Source organism: Dromaius novaehollandiae, chromosome 6 (genome assembly GCF_036370855.1).
Source record: "Dromaius novaehollandiae isolate bDroNov1 chromosome 6, bDroNov1.hap1, whole genome shotgun sequence".
NCBI lineage: Eukaryota > Metazoa > Chordata > Aves > Casuariiformes > Dromaiidae > Dromaius > Dromaius novaehollandiae.
The window spans coordinates 8,547,313-8,564,937 of NC_088103.1; the positions used below are offsets into that span (position 1 = coordinate 8,547,313).

General features: G+C 38.8%; 1 protein-coding gene across 1 annotated transcript in view; it reads right to left on the reverse strand.

Annotated features, from left to right (window-relative positions):
• The window catches only part of LOC112981614 (protocadherin-15), a 1,192,166-nt gene extending 1,176,090 nt beyond the window's left edge, over window positions 1-16,076 (reverse strand). The window contains exon 1 of the mRNA XM_064513568.1: window positions 15,960-16,076. The gene's annotated coding sequence lies outside the window, so the exon portion shown is untranslated. The remainder of the gene's footprint in view (window positions 1-15,959) is intronic.
• Between the last annotated feature and the right edge of the window lie 1,549 nt (window positions 16,077-17,625).

Genomic DNA, 17,625 nt, shown 5'->3' on the forward strand with positions numbered 1-17,625 from the left:
ACCATAGTAAAGGTTATATTTAAAACAAAATGTTTATTAAAGCAACATTTCCTAGGATTCTGCATGTGCTAAAGTATTTGCAGGAACAAGGTCTCTATTAAACCGAGGAAAATGTTTCTCTTCAGGAAAGAGAGTCTGAAAACATGTGCCCATCATGAACATTTGAATGAATTAACTGAGTCAGTCTCCCTGCTCCCTCTCTGTCAGCGCTAAACAAGACACTAACTTGCCATCTTAAAACGAACAGTAAAATAAAATTAAGCTGTGACTGAGTCTATAGCCATCTTTAGTAATATCAAATCAATATCCTTCAGTCAAGATTTGCTCAAGAAACACTAGGAGAGTCGGCACAAATGTGCAGAAAATGCACAGTAGCTTTGGAATTACATTTGGAATTATTATTAGCACAGATATTTATCTTCAATAATTTGAGTCGTGAGATGAGATATCACTTATTTTCCAAATGCTGGAAAATGTTTATACAGTATAGACTGCTTGTCCTTTAAGAAAAGTGCCCAGTAAATATACCTATTACACAAAGAGCCTACCAACTGCAGAAGAATTTCAGAAATAGAAGCTAATTTAACAAGTAGTGCAATGGATACCTCATTGTCTAAAGAGCTGAAAGCATTAGGACAGTATATTTTTTTCCATATGATCCACAGAGCCCTTGAATTAGCTTCTTTAAGGTTTCACTTGGATTGCTATAACCCTTTCGCTTCAATACCTAAATGATGTTATCCAAACTCCATTTCCTTCAGCATACATAAACTGCCTTCTCCTATAAACAAATGGATTAAACTAGAACATTATTTTTAAATGGACATGAAGTTATCAACACCTGAAAATGGACTGACTTACAACATACCACTTCTCATCCTCACCGTGTCCGTGTTTTCCAAAAGGTGATGACTTTTTTTTTTTTTTTTTTTTTTTTTTTTTAAGAAAAAAGGGACTTCCACTGTCATTGACAAACTTGGGAATGCTGAAACTTTCTTCCCGTGACTAGCTTGAGACTGGGTATTGAACAAGGAGAAAAACAACCATTCAGCTAAGGAACCACTCTTATAAAATGTACAACTAGGAAAATACTGACATTTGTAATTCACAGTTATTCAGCATTTCCCATAACAAAGCACTCAATAAACTCTACAGTGTAATCACAGCAACCCAAACTAGGCCCAACACAAACTCAGACCTCAAGTGTTTCTGTCTGACCCGGGGTAGAGAGCAGGGAGAACGTCAACAACCCTTTCAAACAGCAAAAACAGTTTATTAAAAGACGGAATTCATACAAGCTACTGTGATTAAAATCCCTGTTGGAGCTACGGGGTCTTCATAAAGCTACTGGAAGCCAGATAGATGAAAAGCCAACTTCAAGCCAAGAGACTGGTTTCTTACAGACTCTCACTAAATTACTTCTAGTTACTACAGTATCATTCCAATTTGAAATCCTCTGGATCAACTGATGGTGAAACCTGTAAGAGAAGTTCATCTTTTCTGAACCAGACTACAACCAGCCTCTGTTTCCTCATTCCCAAGGGGATGCTTTGGAATTGTGCCACAGTCACGATAGTTTAAGGGCACAGGCAAGATAAGATTTGTAGGTAAACAGGAGTGTCTTTATTAGACTAACTGGTATAACTAACTGGAAAGACACCACAAGCGTTCAAACACACAGGTTCTTTGCAAATCAGTGATGGAAACACCTCTCTTGTGTGTGAAGACGACATCTGTCATTTTCATGTATTCTTTAACTACACAGAATATCTGTTCTTCTAAATAGTTTAAGGAAGTCCAACTTCTCTCCGCAGTCCTGCCTTCTCACTCATATGAGAAAAAGATCCAAGTCCTTACATTATTCAGTGTGGCCCCGCCTACATTTCCAAGCATCCTGCATCCTAAATTTCTTGCCTTCAAACAGAGCAAGCCCAAAACCAGTTGTTCTCTGGACCCAGGATCACTAATGTAAGGCCCAAGGCCTACACGGCATCTGATGTTAATTCTATAGCTTTGCGTTCAAGATGTATTTGAAGAAAACTGACAATTCACCTTGTACTTGCAGCTGCGCTCCATATTCTGCTCTGAAGGAACACATGCATTTTCAGATTTTGAATTACATGAAGCTGAAATTCGTGGACCAAGCAGAAAAATTTAATTGAGAAGTACCTGTGAGTTACTGTTTAAAAAGAGGAACTCTCTAATTCAGCAGCACCGCGAGCAAGAGAGGTGTGGAGAATCCCACGGGAGATGAACCAGTGAGGCCCCTCTTTCCTGCTAATACCTTCCCTGCCTCTGCCTGAGGCTTTGTGCCCTTACATGAAAATGCAATTCTGGCAAATAAATGATGCAATTTACACTGGACACTAAAGGAATCAGAAATAAAAGGAGACAGAAAACTAGTCAGTAAAAAAAAAAAAAAAAAAAAAAAAAAAGATCCAGTTAAAAAAGACAGCTTTCATTGACACTTTCTGCACATTTTTTAACTCTGCTTGACTGAGAACAACTCAGTAGGAGCTGGGGAGAGTTTGCATCGTGTATGTAGGATGTCCTGAACAAGAGCTTGAGCCTTGGGCTCTAGACGGTGTTTCTCTACAAAGCATAACTATTGTAAGAGTCTGTTATTAATAAGCATTATTCAGACTCATATTTTAAAATCTCCCAAGATGCAGTATAGCTAAGGGGTGAAGTTGGCCCAGAAAGAAAAAACACTGGACAAGTTTCATGTAAAAACTCAGATTAATTTCTTACATACTTTTTAGTTAATTTATTGCTCTGGAAGGATAGAGACAAAAATGGATTAAGCTTAGGTATTTCTACTGCTTATCCTAATATCAACAGGTTTGGCTGATTTCTTAGGCAAGCTGATGAAAACAGTTTTGCAAAAGGTAGGTGACCTAAGTGTGCATTTTTCTGTTTTACAATAGTAGTTTATATTTTGTTACTTTTGTTTTTGTTACAGTTACTATTGTCTTTGTGAAATAAGTGTTTGAAACAAGGTGGTCCTGAAATTGAAATAGCATTTCTGAGGAAGGATAAATTGCAGATGAAATTTACAGTTTTAAATGAAGAGGAGAGCACACAGTGTATTCTTCATGATAGCCAGGAAACGCCAGGGAATAAAAGAAAAAAAATTATTCAAAGCATACAAACACACACACCTTTGCATATGATATCTTTCTATCATTATGATGAATCCCACCGATTTTTTTTGTTGTAAGCCCATCTTCTGCACACAGACCTGTTGGACAGCATGCTCTCACATGATGTAGTGAGGTAGGCTACGTAACTGTTTCTGTTTTGGGTATGTGCAGGACATAAGGCAGCATTAACCCAGTGCAGGATTAGCAAGTGTGTTCTGTGCTCTGTATGTTTTGACAGTCCAGGTAAGCTAAATGCAGTGTTCACTCCTATTTTTTAAATCCTTTTATACCTTCTGGAGAGAAACAGCACTGAATTACAGCTCCATAAGGAAGATCTCACGGGTGGTAATGATGGATGAATATTTTTTGTTGTTCATTATAAGCATACTTAACATAATTAATTAAATATTCCGGGGTACTAGTTATTTTCAAAACAAAATTTAAGAGAGTACAAGGAAATGGTTTTTAAATATAACACAATAAATTATTGTTTTCTAGTCTAAAAATTGTGATACAAACTGAAGGAGAAAAAGGGAAGGTCACATCTTTGTATTACAGCTGCAACACAAGAATCAACTCTTTTACTAGGGACGTGAAGGATTAAAAAACAAGTATTACAAACAGCATAAAATGCTATCCTCTAACATATACAGAAAAACTCTTTCTGAGTGTTGTTAGCAAATCTTTCAACTGTTAAGAAAACAAGTGAGGTTGCTGATAACTTTGAAAGACTGGTTAACTTACTTTCTTCTCTCCCCCAAAGAAAGAAATTTCTAGGGTAAAGACCATTATTCTAACACTGAACACTTAACAATAAAATATCTACCTATTAGAAAAACATCATCATAACCCTGCTTTGGTTTTCAGCTTATATACAGTGCTCTATCCATTTTGCAAAACGCATAGGGATAATGTGAGCACCATCTCTAACTACGCAAGAACATTCGGATCCTGTACAGGAGAACGTCAGGTTTTTGCACAAGACCATACCTATGCTGCACTGCAAGAATGCATTTGTTTGAGTCTCAAAGTATGAGAAAGTATTTTTAACTTTAGTTACTTGGTTTCAGCTTTTTTTCCTCAATCACTGCTTCCATGTAGAGCTATTCATGCTCAAAAATAACTGTTTCATATTCTGGTCAGCGACTTTCAGGATGTATTATTTCCCTGTTCAACCCTAATGGCAAAATGTAGGAAGTTTAGTCAAGACAACAGCAAACTGAGCTTGGAGGGAAGGTGGGAGAGAGAGCTCAGGTATTTCAAACTAAATCTATAATGATTCTCCGCACCCAGAATCTGGCATACAGTAAAGCTGAATTCAAACAATTACTCTGACTTGTCTCAGCCATGTGAAAAATATATTGCCCCTGTTATTGCCTGTCAAACCCTCCAAGACCTACTACTGAAACTGTGCTTTGCTACTAAACCAGTGCTTCGAGCAAGGATGTGGTAAGTACCAACCACATCATCACTCATGCAAGCAGGACAACGCAGGTGAGCACATTCATACGGCCATAGCATTTCATTCTATTTTCAAGAGATAAGACGCTGTGCCAAGAGATTCAGAAATTTAAGCCTGTTATTTGGGATAAGTAAGGATATTTTCGCTCACTGGCCCAGTACTGACTTTAATGGAGTTTTGATTCCTTCTGTCATTCCAGGCGACTCAGCTCATCTTTACCGACTCTTCCCTCTGAAGCCTTTTGCCAGATACTTTGAGAAGGGATTAGTAAAGTTTTCCCCATGAGCAGTTTCAAAATACTGTTGGTATATATTTCTGGAAGAGTAAAGGATGAGTTATTGGTGATCTCTCATCATTCTCTGCCTTCTGGGAGCGCAGGTCAAGGCATGGTTTTGCTTTGCAATATACTTGTCATACATAGGGCATTATTTTTGCTTTTTATGATCCCCAGAAACCGGCATTAAGCACTCTAAACCAGTGCACTATTTACAGTGACCTAAAACTTCTACAAATCAGGAGAGGTCTCTTTAGCTTGAGGTAAATCCACAAAACTTATCTGGGTTCTGAAGATAGCAAAATAATACCGCAAAGATTATAGGAAGAGGTTGATTCTGTTCCCAAAAAACATAACAGTTGTTAGTTCTGTTCTCTGAAAAAAAAGATAATACTTCTTAGTTTTTAGGTATCTTAGTATAACTGAATTACTAAGAGTGCAGAGCTCTAAACAAAGAATCATTTAAATAAAGATATTACAAAACATAATGTTTTCATTGAATGGGAGCAGCAACAAGAGCAAACCAATCCTTTCCCATCATCAGTTTGTATTATGGCCTGTAATAATAACATCCTCTTACGTTTCCTCTCAGGTATTATTACAGCCTATGTCTACAACTAAGCCTGAGATACAGCAGGCCTTGAACTAACTGAGAACAGTACACAGCAAGCTAAGGACAGGAACTGAACAGTATGATATGGATACGGTTACCAAATCGAAATATTGATGTAGATGAAATGACTGGCATAAACTATTCAAATTAAAGGTAACAAAGATTTTAAGGCTATCAGCATTACTATTATTGCAATTGTCATACTTGTGACATTTAATGACCATGAATGACCAGACCTTTTGTCACCTCCCATCCCTAAAGAAAAAATAAACTTGTTGGGTAGCATTATTAATATCATTTGTTCACTACCAGCCCTCTGCCCCCATGTCGATACCACTTGATAAAATGTAGGACTGAATCTACTTCAAAAAACATCCTGACCTTTTTCTTTTGAAGTTCAGATGTTGATTCTGAATTTAACCTAACTGTGACATCTCAGAAGACAGCAAGGCAGAACGTGAGGAACACTTTTGCTACAAACACCATTACGAAGGTGGCAATATTCATAGTCATGAGCTTGGTATTTGCCTGAGCAAACAAAAAACTCTCTTACAACACACAAAGATATCCTCGTGTTCAGTAATTTATTCCCAGTCTGGGAAGTAACAGAGGAACCTGCTAAGATCTACAAATGAAAAATGAAACAACATTAAGATCACTTGCACCCAAATCCACTAACATACCAAAAGGTCCGAGTACGTGCCTTTGCTACGAGGAAGTCACCTACCAACCCAGCAAAGGCAGTGCCTTTTTAAAACTCATAGGCCTATTCTTCATGCTTGTAAAATCACCAAAATACAAGAAGCTGGTCATTTCCTCGTCACCACTTTGAGGCATTAGCCCATCCTCTTCGTCAGCAAGACTGTGCCAAGCATCATTCCCTGATGCCCCACAGCTTCCCACAGTGATGACCACAGCCAGCCCAAATCCTGCTACTACAGGATACAGCGTAGTATATGTATATCAACATTGATTACAGCATATAGCAGAAGATAAAGTTCTCTAGAGCTTTAATTTGTCTTGTCATTTGTTCTTTGGCATATCTACACTCTAATACAGGTAGAATCTCCCTCTTTTCTTTCTCTGACTAAATTCTAATTATTTAAGCTTTGCTGCTATGTCTCTAGCTACCAGGCATTCCAAAGTCACATTTTTGTCAATTTTTTTAGAATTTCTCTTGTACTTAAATATTCACCAACATTTTCTTTGAAACTGTACATATTCTTTCATCTGTCTAATTAATGCAGTGCACAATACACGGGGGAAATTAAACTTTGGGGTTGTTGGTTTTTTTATTGCCAGATGTAAACATACAAAATTCAAACCGTACCACTTTTTTTTACATTTTTAGTATGTCATGCCAGACTTTTAAATTAGTTGGATTACAAACTGATTCCTAAGAGAATCATTCCACTGTTTTAAAAATCACAGACATCATGCAGCGGGTCAAGAAAAAGCTCTTGCATTTTTGTAGCTGTTTCACTCTTCCCAGCTATTATTTCATGCCTGGTGTCTCAGTCTGAACAGTCAAGGAATGACTTAGTTGTTCTTATCTACAATGCCAGATACAGCACAGTATTGTTGTAGTCACTGGTAAACTGGGCCATGTTGACTATTTAACCTGCTTTTTGTTTCTGAGCACACGCTTATGCCCCAAGTGTCCAACTTTGCTAGGAGCAGTCATTCTATGGAATGAAAAATCTCCTGTGTATGCTGCAAAAAACGCTATCCAGGCAAAGCAGCAATTATTTTAAAAAGTTAAATGAAACTATTTCAGGAAGTCCTGGTAGCTCTCGCTGTGCGACTCAGCACCCTTACTAGTTCTGCTTTGAATTGCCCTCCTTCCTCTTTATACTTGAGGCTTGTGTTTGTGCAGTTGGTTACCCCAAACTGCTTTTGCTAAAAGTCTGGTTGTGTTTCTATGGTACCTCCCCACACTCTCCCTGGCTCTGCCTTACCAGGAAAGGCAACCTTCCTGCCTCGGTGCATGCTCCTTCTCCTCGACCCTGGTCTGTTAGAGGTGTCCCAACGAACCTCCTCACGCTAAGCCAGTTCAGAAAGGCAGTTGCCGTGTTGATGCCTTCTCTGCGCAGAACGCTGTGCGGTTTCAGACATGCTCCCCAGGCAGAGCTGGGGCAGTCTGCTCTCATTTGGGAGAACTGGTTGTTAAGTTCACAGAGGTACCAACCTTTCTTCCCAATTAAGGATCAGAAACATATTTCCTTCCTGGATCTGCTGTGTAGCTCAGCATCATTAGATTGCAAGGGTAATGCCAAGTACGATGCCTTCAGAAAGCTTCTGGCTCACACACGTCTCATTTGCTAGAATTATGCCAAAACACAACCTCATGCAGTCACTGGTTTATAAAATGAGGCATGGGGGTTAATGCTAAAGGCTTAGTTAGGTTGTGCAGGCTTTTGTGGTGTCAGGAGCAATCACCTTTATATTCTTGGGCTTATGTGATGGCACATTTTTATAAGATTATCTGCTCAGCACATTTCCCTTACTCAACAAATAGCAAAGCACTGTCCTACAGAAAATCAACTTTAATAGACACAATGGCTTCTAGATAGACAGTAAATGCAATACAATAAAATATATAACTTCTATTCACTTTTGCCAACATTTTTTTCTGTTAAGGAAATGAAAAAAGTAAGTTACAAAAATCTGAATAAACAAACTGCCTTAGAAAATCAAGCTGCACACTGGAAATAAGGAGCAACATCCTTGATTTACTCAAAAATGATTTATATACACTGAAAAAATGTCTTCTGAAGGCATTCAGGACACTGAACCATGAGAATCAAAATACACATTCAAAAGAGAGGATATTGATAGTAAAGAAGGTGATACTGCATGCATCAACACTGAACACTGGCATACAATTCAAAAAAAATTGCAAAAATCTATATATTTATTGCTAAATTATTCTCTGAATAACTATCCTGGAGTTTTCTAGTAGAAAAGTGCGCACTTCTCAGCTGTAAGACTACTGATAGGTGAATTATTCTTTTTGTTCTGAGAAGCTATCTGTGGAATGGCTGCAAGAGACACAGGACATCATTGCTATTAAAATGTTAATTTATCATTTACGCATAGAACAGAAGAAAAGACGAATAGATATCTAAAATCTGATTGCTGTTTTATCCACTCTGAACAGACTTGGCTACAACCCCCCTGCTATGCTTAACTTTAAAAGAAAAAGTTTTAGAACTACAACAGACTAGCTATGCTACACAACAATACCTTAAATTTCAATGTAAATATATGTTTTTAGAAAAATGTGAACGAGCATAATTTGGCTAATGCCAGAGCTTCATTGGTACTACAATTCCAGAAGGCAAAAGTATCACACCAATTCAGAAGCCTTCTGAGGCAAGGATTGACAAGTACTTTTATTTTTTCTAATGCTGCATTCATTAGCTATTTACAGATTGGACACAATTCCAGAAACACACATCGGAGTTACCTTTGGAGGGTGGATCTCTGTAGACTCTGTGCTGTTTGGGTAGTTTTTCTGCACAGGCATCTGTGTCACAGCTGCTTTGACACCCTGGCTGATGAGATAGCACAGAAATCTCTACAGTTACTGAAACACAACCACTGGCTTGCCTGACTTTGTGAAGGGATCCAGCCTCTCCCAGTTCACTCACTCCGCTCATTTGCTCATCTGAAACCAAATTTCTGGTTCTGCAGAGACAGTGAGGACAAAAACGATGCTGTAACGCAGCCTAGCCAGAGGTTAATATTGGAACTCATCCTCAACGATACCATCAACAACAGCGCCTGACGGTCCTGAGTATATCGACATGGTGACATACACAGAGTGGGTGGCCTACCCCTTGGGCATCCAGACCCCCCCCCCTTTTTTTTTTAATTTCTTAATGTGCGTCCAAGTGCTGACACATCTTCTGATCCTCTAGTTGCCCCAAAGTAGAGCAGTATCATTCTACTTTCTGGGTTACACTAACATAAGGAGTTGAAAACTATTAAATTCCAAATGTTCTAAGTTTAACTTCATTTTCCATGTTCCTTTGTGTATTTTCACATGCTTTCTTCATGCCAAAAATTCAGTTAACACTATGAAAACTATACCTTATTTTGCAGTCTTTGACAGAGAGGTATAGCCTTGGCATGATTTACTGAAACATCCTGTCTGAGTATTCACATAAACAAACCCCGTTAATGATGGAAAGCTCTCTCTCTCTCTGTTAATGGAGACTGCCACTCTTCTTCTGTCAATAGACTGTTACCTTTTCTGACTTTACTTTCCAGACCAATCATACAACCCAAAAATTCAGTCTTGTAACTTGACAGTCTAAGCCCTTTCAGTTGATGTAGATAGCACCACTGTCTTTGCCCTTCTGTTGTTTCAATAAAGGATAGTGTACTGTTCAGAGGGATACCTACTTCTTCCTCAAATAAGATAAAATATTTTAGCAGTTTTCTTGTAGTTACATACACCAACCATTGCTTTTCATATAACTAGTAATGTGGCCAGCACATTTGGATTTACGTGTTACAGACAGGCTTTTGGCTCCTCAGGGACAGCAAAGGTTTGACAGGACAAAGTAAAGCCTAAGACCCCCACCGCTCCCCTAGTCCGATAAGCCAGTTGCTGAATATCTTTCATAAGCAACCAGATGCCAAGAATAAATCAGCACTTTATTCATTGCATATCAAGGCAAACATATTCCCCCCCAAAATACGTGAATATGCAAATAAGTAGTGACCAGCAATATGAGCATAAGCATTTCTTACACTGGACATAAAACCAGATTAGATGAAAGTCAAGAAAAATATATTTAAAAGTCATAACTGGAAGCCTAACTAACCTAAAATTTGATTTGTATATGATACAGAGTATTCAGTGTGACATTTCAAGCACTGAAAGGAACACAGTTCTTTTTAGATTGAGTGGCTACAGCAAATTCAAATAACTATTTGATCTAGAATTTATAACTATGACTAGCAGAGTGAATTTTTCTGCCTTAGCTTCATGTCTTTTATCACAATGTTTTGTGAGTTCTTGTCCTTTGAGTCTTGGTGATGTAGCTGCCCTGCATGATGGAACGGAGTAAGAGCCTGAAGAACAGAATATGCTTTTATGTGTTTAATACCCAAGGTATTCCAAAGCACTTTAAAAAATAATGAATTAGATGCCAGTAGTGCAGTGACCGTAGGTAAATATAATAGCCATTACATACTCAGCAGCAATTCTCAGACACTATAGTAGTACGAACAAATACAACAAAACCTTATTTTGTAGTTCTGGCATTTCAGCTAGATGATATCTAGTCTGTGTGTCGTATTTTTGACAAATCTGCTTCAATTGGATGGTCTATACTGTTACTTCAGCTATTTTTCCCTCTCTATTTGCACTGTCCAATCACATACATGCATTTGGTCTCATCTGGGTGTTAGTCACCTTAGATATCTCTCTCATTACTGTTCCCCAAGACAGAGACCTTTATTATTTCCCCAGTTCTCATTAGATACCATGCATTACATCCGACTAGATTTGTCCCTGGTGTTTTCCTCAGTGCTTCACAGGACATGGTTTTTCCATTCGCTCTTAAAATGACCTTACCATCTGAAAGCACTTTGCAAATCTAGTATCAACGTTATCTGTTTGATCAATACATTCTAGTACGGCTTGAGGTGTGAACCTTTCCATTTCGAGCCTGTTAATCGACACTCGGGATACGCCACTCCTCTCATACAAGGATTCTTAATACTTCCCATGGCACTGCGCTTCAGATTATCTCTTCTTGTTGTATTTTGTTTTAGAAAATTGTTGTATTTTTTGTACATTTCTGCCTTTCAGAATTACATAGTATGTTATTTCTGCAAGCCGATGTAGTTCCCACCTGAGAAACAGTAGCCTGCTGCTTTTCTCCCTTTTAGCTGTACTAAGCTTTAGCTAATGTGCATGACGAAAACTCATCCCAAAGTCATTCCCAGTATCTCAGACCTGTGTCACTGTACTTTGCAAGAACACCCCTCAGGGCTGAAGTTAACACAGCCCAAAGTCTGGCTGAGTGAAGGGCAGTGTGCGCTGGAGACACAAATGCCGACTGACTCCCTGGCCAGGAGCTACATAGATTCCTCTAAGCTGCTGATGTAAGATGTATGGTTTCTACAGAAAGTTAGTATTTTTGAGACATCAGTCTTCTGTCAAACGTTACTGCAGTTAGTCAATAGATTCAAAAGTTACCTGGTGCTGGTAGAAAGGGACTGATAGCCAGACAGAAGGAAACATCCACAGAGCACTGTCACAGAAAAGTTATTTCCTTAGGAAACCAGGCTAAAACATCTCTTTTGTTTCAGTTTTATGAAAACAAATGTTTATTTTATTCTTTTGTAGCTCTGTTTCATGAATTTGCCAGTGAAAATTTGGAGCTATCAGGATTTCGGCTGACCAGGATCCCATTCAAATTAGCATAAAGCTGGGATTTTTTTTTAATGCAATCTAAAACAGGACTGACCTCATAGCTGAATTTTTCCCATTTTAATCCCCAAGGATAATTTCCCCTGCTCAAATATCTTGCAGGAAAACAGAAAGTTTCATGACAACCCACCTTCACAAACCCTGGGCTCTGAAGATGCCTCCGTGAAGCTAATAAAGTTCCATTACTCTATGCTTTTTCAAGATCAATTCCCTAAAGTTTTCTCTTCATTTTTACAGTGAAAGGTTACAGACTTCTCCCATTTCCAGAACAAATAGCTGTTACTGGTGTTTGCAAGGATTCACAGAGGATAATATTGTTCACCTTTTATACATTCTTGCACTGTTTCCTGTAGTGTCTGAACTATTCTTACGCAGATGAATTGTCTCTTTTTCCAGTTGCTGTACGTTATTTCTTTTAATGTCATATACGCTTTGCTCTTTTTGTCTTGGCTACAAAATGATTCGGCTTTACCTTGGCTACAGCAATGTCATTTATCCATTAGAAGACTGTGTCTTTCCACATGCAACTTTTCTCATTTTCTAGAATACTTAACCATAGCCTCATTAATTCTACATCGATAGTTCTTCAGTGTTTCTTCTAAATTTACTTCTGCTATGTCATACTGCACATCACCTCGACAGCTCTGAATCTGGTATTCTACCAAGCAGCACCACGGCCCAGGCTATGCCACAGCACTCACCAGCCAGCTGCGGGAAGGGCAGGCACACACAGACAGCAGCATTTCACTCGTACCTAATACAACTCCTGGGCCATACCTAGGCAGCTGCTGGGTAATATGAGGATTTAGTGAATAATAATTATTATAACAGCAATGGCGACCATCACTGGACTTCCTCAGGATGCTGTCCCAGGCTAAGGACTAAGCATCTGTGAATCTGAGGCATGCCAAAAGGGAAAAAACCTTCATTTCTAGTTTAAAGTTACCTTCCTAACCTGGCTAAGGCTTATTAAGAGCATGCACTGCTTTTAACAGGGCTCTCCCACTTCACGCAACTTTGTTCTGCCTTTAAAAAAAAAAAAAAAAGAAAAAGAAAAAACCTTAACGAACACAGTACAATAATGTTCACTCCTGGCTGCGCTAATACTTCGTATAAATTTTAGTGGGGGATGGGGGGAGGCATATCCACATAACAAAACAATTTCACAAAACTAGTTAACTTTTTGCAGGTAATCTACACACAAAGCTACCAGAAGTCCAGCTTAAGAACATTTTCATTATACTCTGAATTCCTTCTCATAAAATCTTCACCTCTATAAAGAAAAGTTTAACTTCATCGCTGAAGTGTAAAGTAACTGATAGTCTAACATTTGCAGCATTAGCATGCATTAGCTAGGTCTTTTACATGTTTCCTGATTTTATTAACTTTTATTAGCAGACTGTGCTAAAGTTTGAAAACGGGTAATTTTGGTGATCTATAATAAGTAATTCAATGAGAAGAAAATCATGTTAAAACAGCATTAAAAGGGAGAGTCATTCTTAACTGCAGAGCGTGGGAAGCCGCAAGCAAAACTCCTATTAACAGTAAATACAGTAGATTTAAAAAAATCCCTACATATTTGCTAAAATAGCCTCAATGAGATTTCCTTGCATTAAGAAGGACAGTAAGAGCTCAAGTTATTTTCTCTTCCTTCCTTTCCTGGGCTTACTTGCTCTTGCTCACTTTTATGATTTTAATGCCATTAACACAAACCCTATTTGAAATTTCAGATGTGCCATGTATATAAGCCTGTGTACACAATGAATTGCACTGGAGACTTTATTAGCTGACAGAAGACTATTTAGGGATGTATCTTGAGTCAAAGCATTAAATGGATTGCTTTACAAAGCTGACAGGAGAGTAATTTTAGTAGCCGAACAAAAGTTCCTATGCTAAAGAAGTTCCAAATTGCACAGAAAATTCAGTGTTTTAAACTATAGTGTGTTCAGAAAGAGGTGACCTCTGAAAGCATATTAATCAGGTGCTACAGGCCTGTTAAGAAGTTAGAGGTTTTCTCTTTCAAAACTTTAACTCCTGCTGTCTTTAATTATTGCAATGTTTGCAGCATGCTAAATTTCACAGAAATGGCTGATCCCATTCTCTAAAAAGAAACAATCATTACAGTCCTTTGGAGGTTTCTTTTTCCTGCAATACCTACGGTGTCATGCGGATCCTACTCGCTACCAACAACATAGCTACAAGTCAAAATCTAGCGCTGACATTTTTACAAGTCTGAATGACACCAGAGTCCCTCTGGTTGGCAATGCTGTAATCTCATTAACGAGGAAAAGAGTCTAACAGTCAAAAAGTAAAAGGGAGAAATAAAATCACTAGATCTGTGGGGTTACACAGGACCAGATTTTTACCAGCAACAGCAGAAAAAAGGGGGGAAAAAGATGAAAGGTATATTTTTAGATGTAATTGAGTGATATGGGACTATTTACTCCCTCACAATGATTTGAAGGTTTCTTAAGAAGAGATGCTTGAGACCTTCTCCAACAAAATATTCTTTTCAAAGCAAATGCAAAGGTGTTAAGAGCTGAACTTTCCATGAAAATACCTGTAGCAATTTCAACAAGGAGGGGCAGTGTGATCCAATGCAGACAGAAAGTCCAGAGTCTGGAAAATTGGGGGTGGATGGCACCCAGCTGTTGAAGTCACACAGAAAGGAAAAGTCTGAGCGTGACTGTGTCGCGTACCAACCCCGAAGCTGGCAACAGGGATCACTCCCCCAGAGGCAGCCTACAATGCTCAGGGTCTGGCTGGAGTTCGGCAGAGGGAGAATTAGCTGCTTGACCTCACACATGTAAATACTTATTCACCTGAAGGCAATGCATCCCTTTTTCTTCCCTCACCGCTTTGAAATTATCTTAGTTTTTCATGAAAGAGGAAAAATTTTGGAAATCTGAAAGCCTCATCCCAACAAGTTCCTCAATTCCTTTGTACTCTTTAGGCACTTCTGAAAACACCTTTTAGCGGCAGCCTAGAATAATCATCTCCAGCCTGCCTCTGCTTTTCTTTATTTTAATGTATGGCCGCGCTTAGCGCATATATTCAGCTTCTCTTTTCATAGAGAATGAAAATCATCTCTACCAGAAGCCAGCACAACTACACAAATTAAATTCCCATTGTAAGTGAGACTCCAGAGTCCTCAGCTCCATGCTCACCTTCTGAAGAGCAGGGAGTTTCATGCAAAATGAATTTCCCAATAACACCCTGATCAGTAGACAATCATTTCAGTTCGAATTCTCGACAAGTATTTTTACTGTCAACAGAAGAAGACAAAAAAAAGTCCCTAAGTGTCAAAACGAGCCATCTGTTGCTGTATGCTGTTTCAGACAATTAGTTATCATGTAACAGTTACTCCAATTTTCAGCATTTCACTCTTACAGAAATATTCTGACAGCTCTTCTCCTATTATATTAATGGACGAACAAGGTTAGTATTTTCTGAAGACAAAAACTAACTTTACTGTTCCATTTTTTACTTATTCATTGACACTTATCCTTCAGTCTAATACCTAGAGTATGCATAATTCTTACAGCTAAAACTCACTGATTAGCTGGAATGGTCCTGAGGATTCGTAATGAATAACGCAGGAACACGTTTTGTTTGTTTTCAAAGTACATTTTAAAAATCCAAATGATGGATTTCATTAAAATACAGCCTTTTCCAAAATTCCTCCTAGTCCTTGCTGCCAACCTGTCCCATGCATATCACTCTTCAAAAAATTAACTCTCCTTCCCTAGCAACATTTTAGGGAAAAATACTTTACAAATGAATTTGTAAGGATCACACATGATATAAGCAAATTGCTGGAAATTCATGTGAATTTATATTAAATGCAAACTTAAACTCTTAGATTCTCCTTGGAGTTTGTTACCTTTGTCTGTAGCTGTACACAAAAACAAGGGCGTACAGAAAAATAAAAGTTCTGAAAGCTACCAAGGCCTGTATAAACACAGCCCAAATTCACCCATGTTATATTGCTTATGGGACAGGAAGACTGGTATTACCTTTTGCTTGCATCTTTCTCGGCTTGTAGATCAGCAGAATTTATTTTTCTGAAGCAGCTCTTGAGTGAAGTCCTTCCTAAGACTCCAAAAATGATCAGGTATTATTTTAGTGCTTCATAAAATGCTTAAAAAAATGTGAACATTCCTCACACAACCCACTTGACAATTAACATCTCTCTCTAGATACGCAGGTGTGATCAGAAGAACAAGGTGTCTACCACAAGCAAACTGCAGCTTATATGAGATAAAAGCTGGAATGACATTGGCTTTCAGGTAAAACGTAAACCATCGGTTGCCCTCAAGTTCTCAGGGATCTGTTTGCACTTGTAGTAGTTTTCCCTTAAGAAAACAGATGTATAAAACCACAATCTTATGCAAGCAGAACAAGACTGAGGAGTGTCCTCAGCACTATTGCCTTAAGTAGTGGAAAAAAGATCCTTCCCTCTTCCTCTCCAAAGAACAGGATCAGCGTGCCGCTGTTCCAGTCTCCCACCAGCATAAATACAGTATCACACCCACAGGAAAACTTGCCCAAGAACTGATCTAGGTATAGCCCTTCCCCACTTCTTCTCCGAATGCCTCTTAGACCCAAGGATCCTCCACCCAGCACAGCACCGTGGGGAGGAAACCTGGTCCTTCCCCACAGAGACCGGCGCTGGGGCTCCGCTGCACCGAGGCCATGGGACAGAGCAGAAGCTGCTCCTTGAAAAGCAAACCTGGCTTTCGGTGCCTGCGCCTCCACACAGCGGGCATCTAAAACATAAGCAAACCTCTCTGTGATGCTTCTCCATGTGTTTAAAACCAAAAGAAAATTGTACAAGCTCTTTTATGTTATGACATGAAGACACTTGCTGCTTTGATTTTCAGAGGCCTCTTTTCTTTCACTTCATTTATAATCTTGTATCGTGGAACTTTTATGTTTTGTGGTCACGAATTTCTTTTAAGGGTATTGGTTACAGTTCGCTTTCATCCCCAGTGCAGAACAGTTGTTGGCCCACCCTGAAAAATTTATGTTACCTGCTAGGGTTTTTAACATGAACACAGACGCCTATATTTAATTATACATTTAAAATTTATACATTTAAAAATACATTTTTTTCAATCTCTTTCTGAAGAGTTTTTGGAGGATCAACATGAAGAGACTCTCTGAAGGGAACTGACTGACATCCAAATGGATGGCGTTTGCTTGATCCAGGAAAAATTACGTATACTTTCCCAACATCAGCAAGTCAACGTGAGGTGAGAGAACATGAAAACAGGAAACCTTATCCCTGAAAAGCCCCATAATTTATCTGACCTCTGAAAAATGCTCTCATTCCTGTTCTACCTCCTGAAGACAAGAGCTGTGGCTGTGAAGGAGTGATAGATGAAAGGCAGGGAGACTGCAGGTCTACAACCCAGAGGTTTACCACAGTAATCCAAGATTACAGACAGCTTTTTGCCCAGGTGCTTCCATCCTACATAGCCTTTTCTGAGAGGTCATCTCGAGCACCAGCCAGAAAGCTCCATATTTCTGGAGGATTGCCACTACAGAAAAAGACAACTTCAGGGAAGTTATACATACAAGTATTAGATGCACATACCGTGCAAGAATTTACATAGATTTCAGCTCATCTGCAGATTTGGCTGGCAAAACCCTTGGTCATCCTAAGCAGCAAACAAGTGA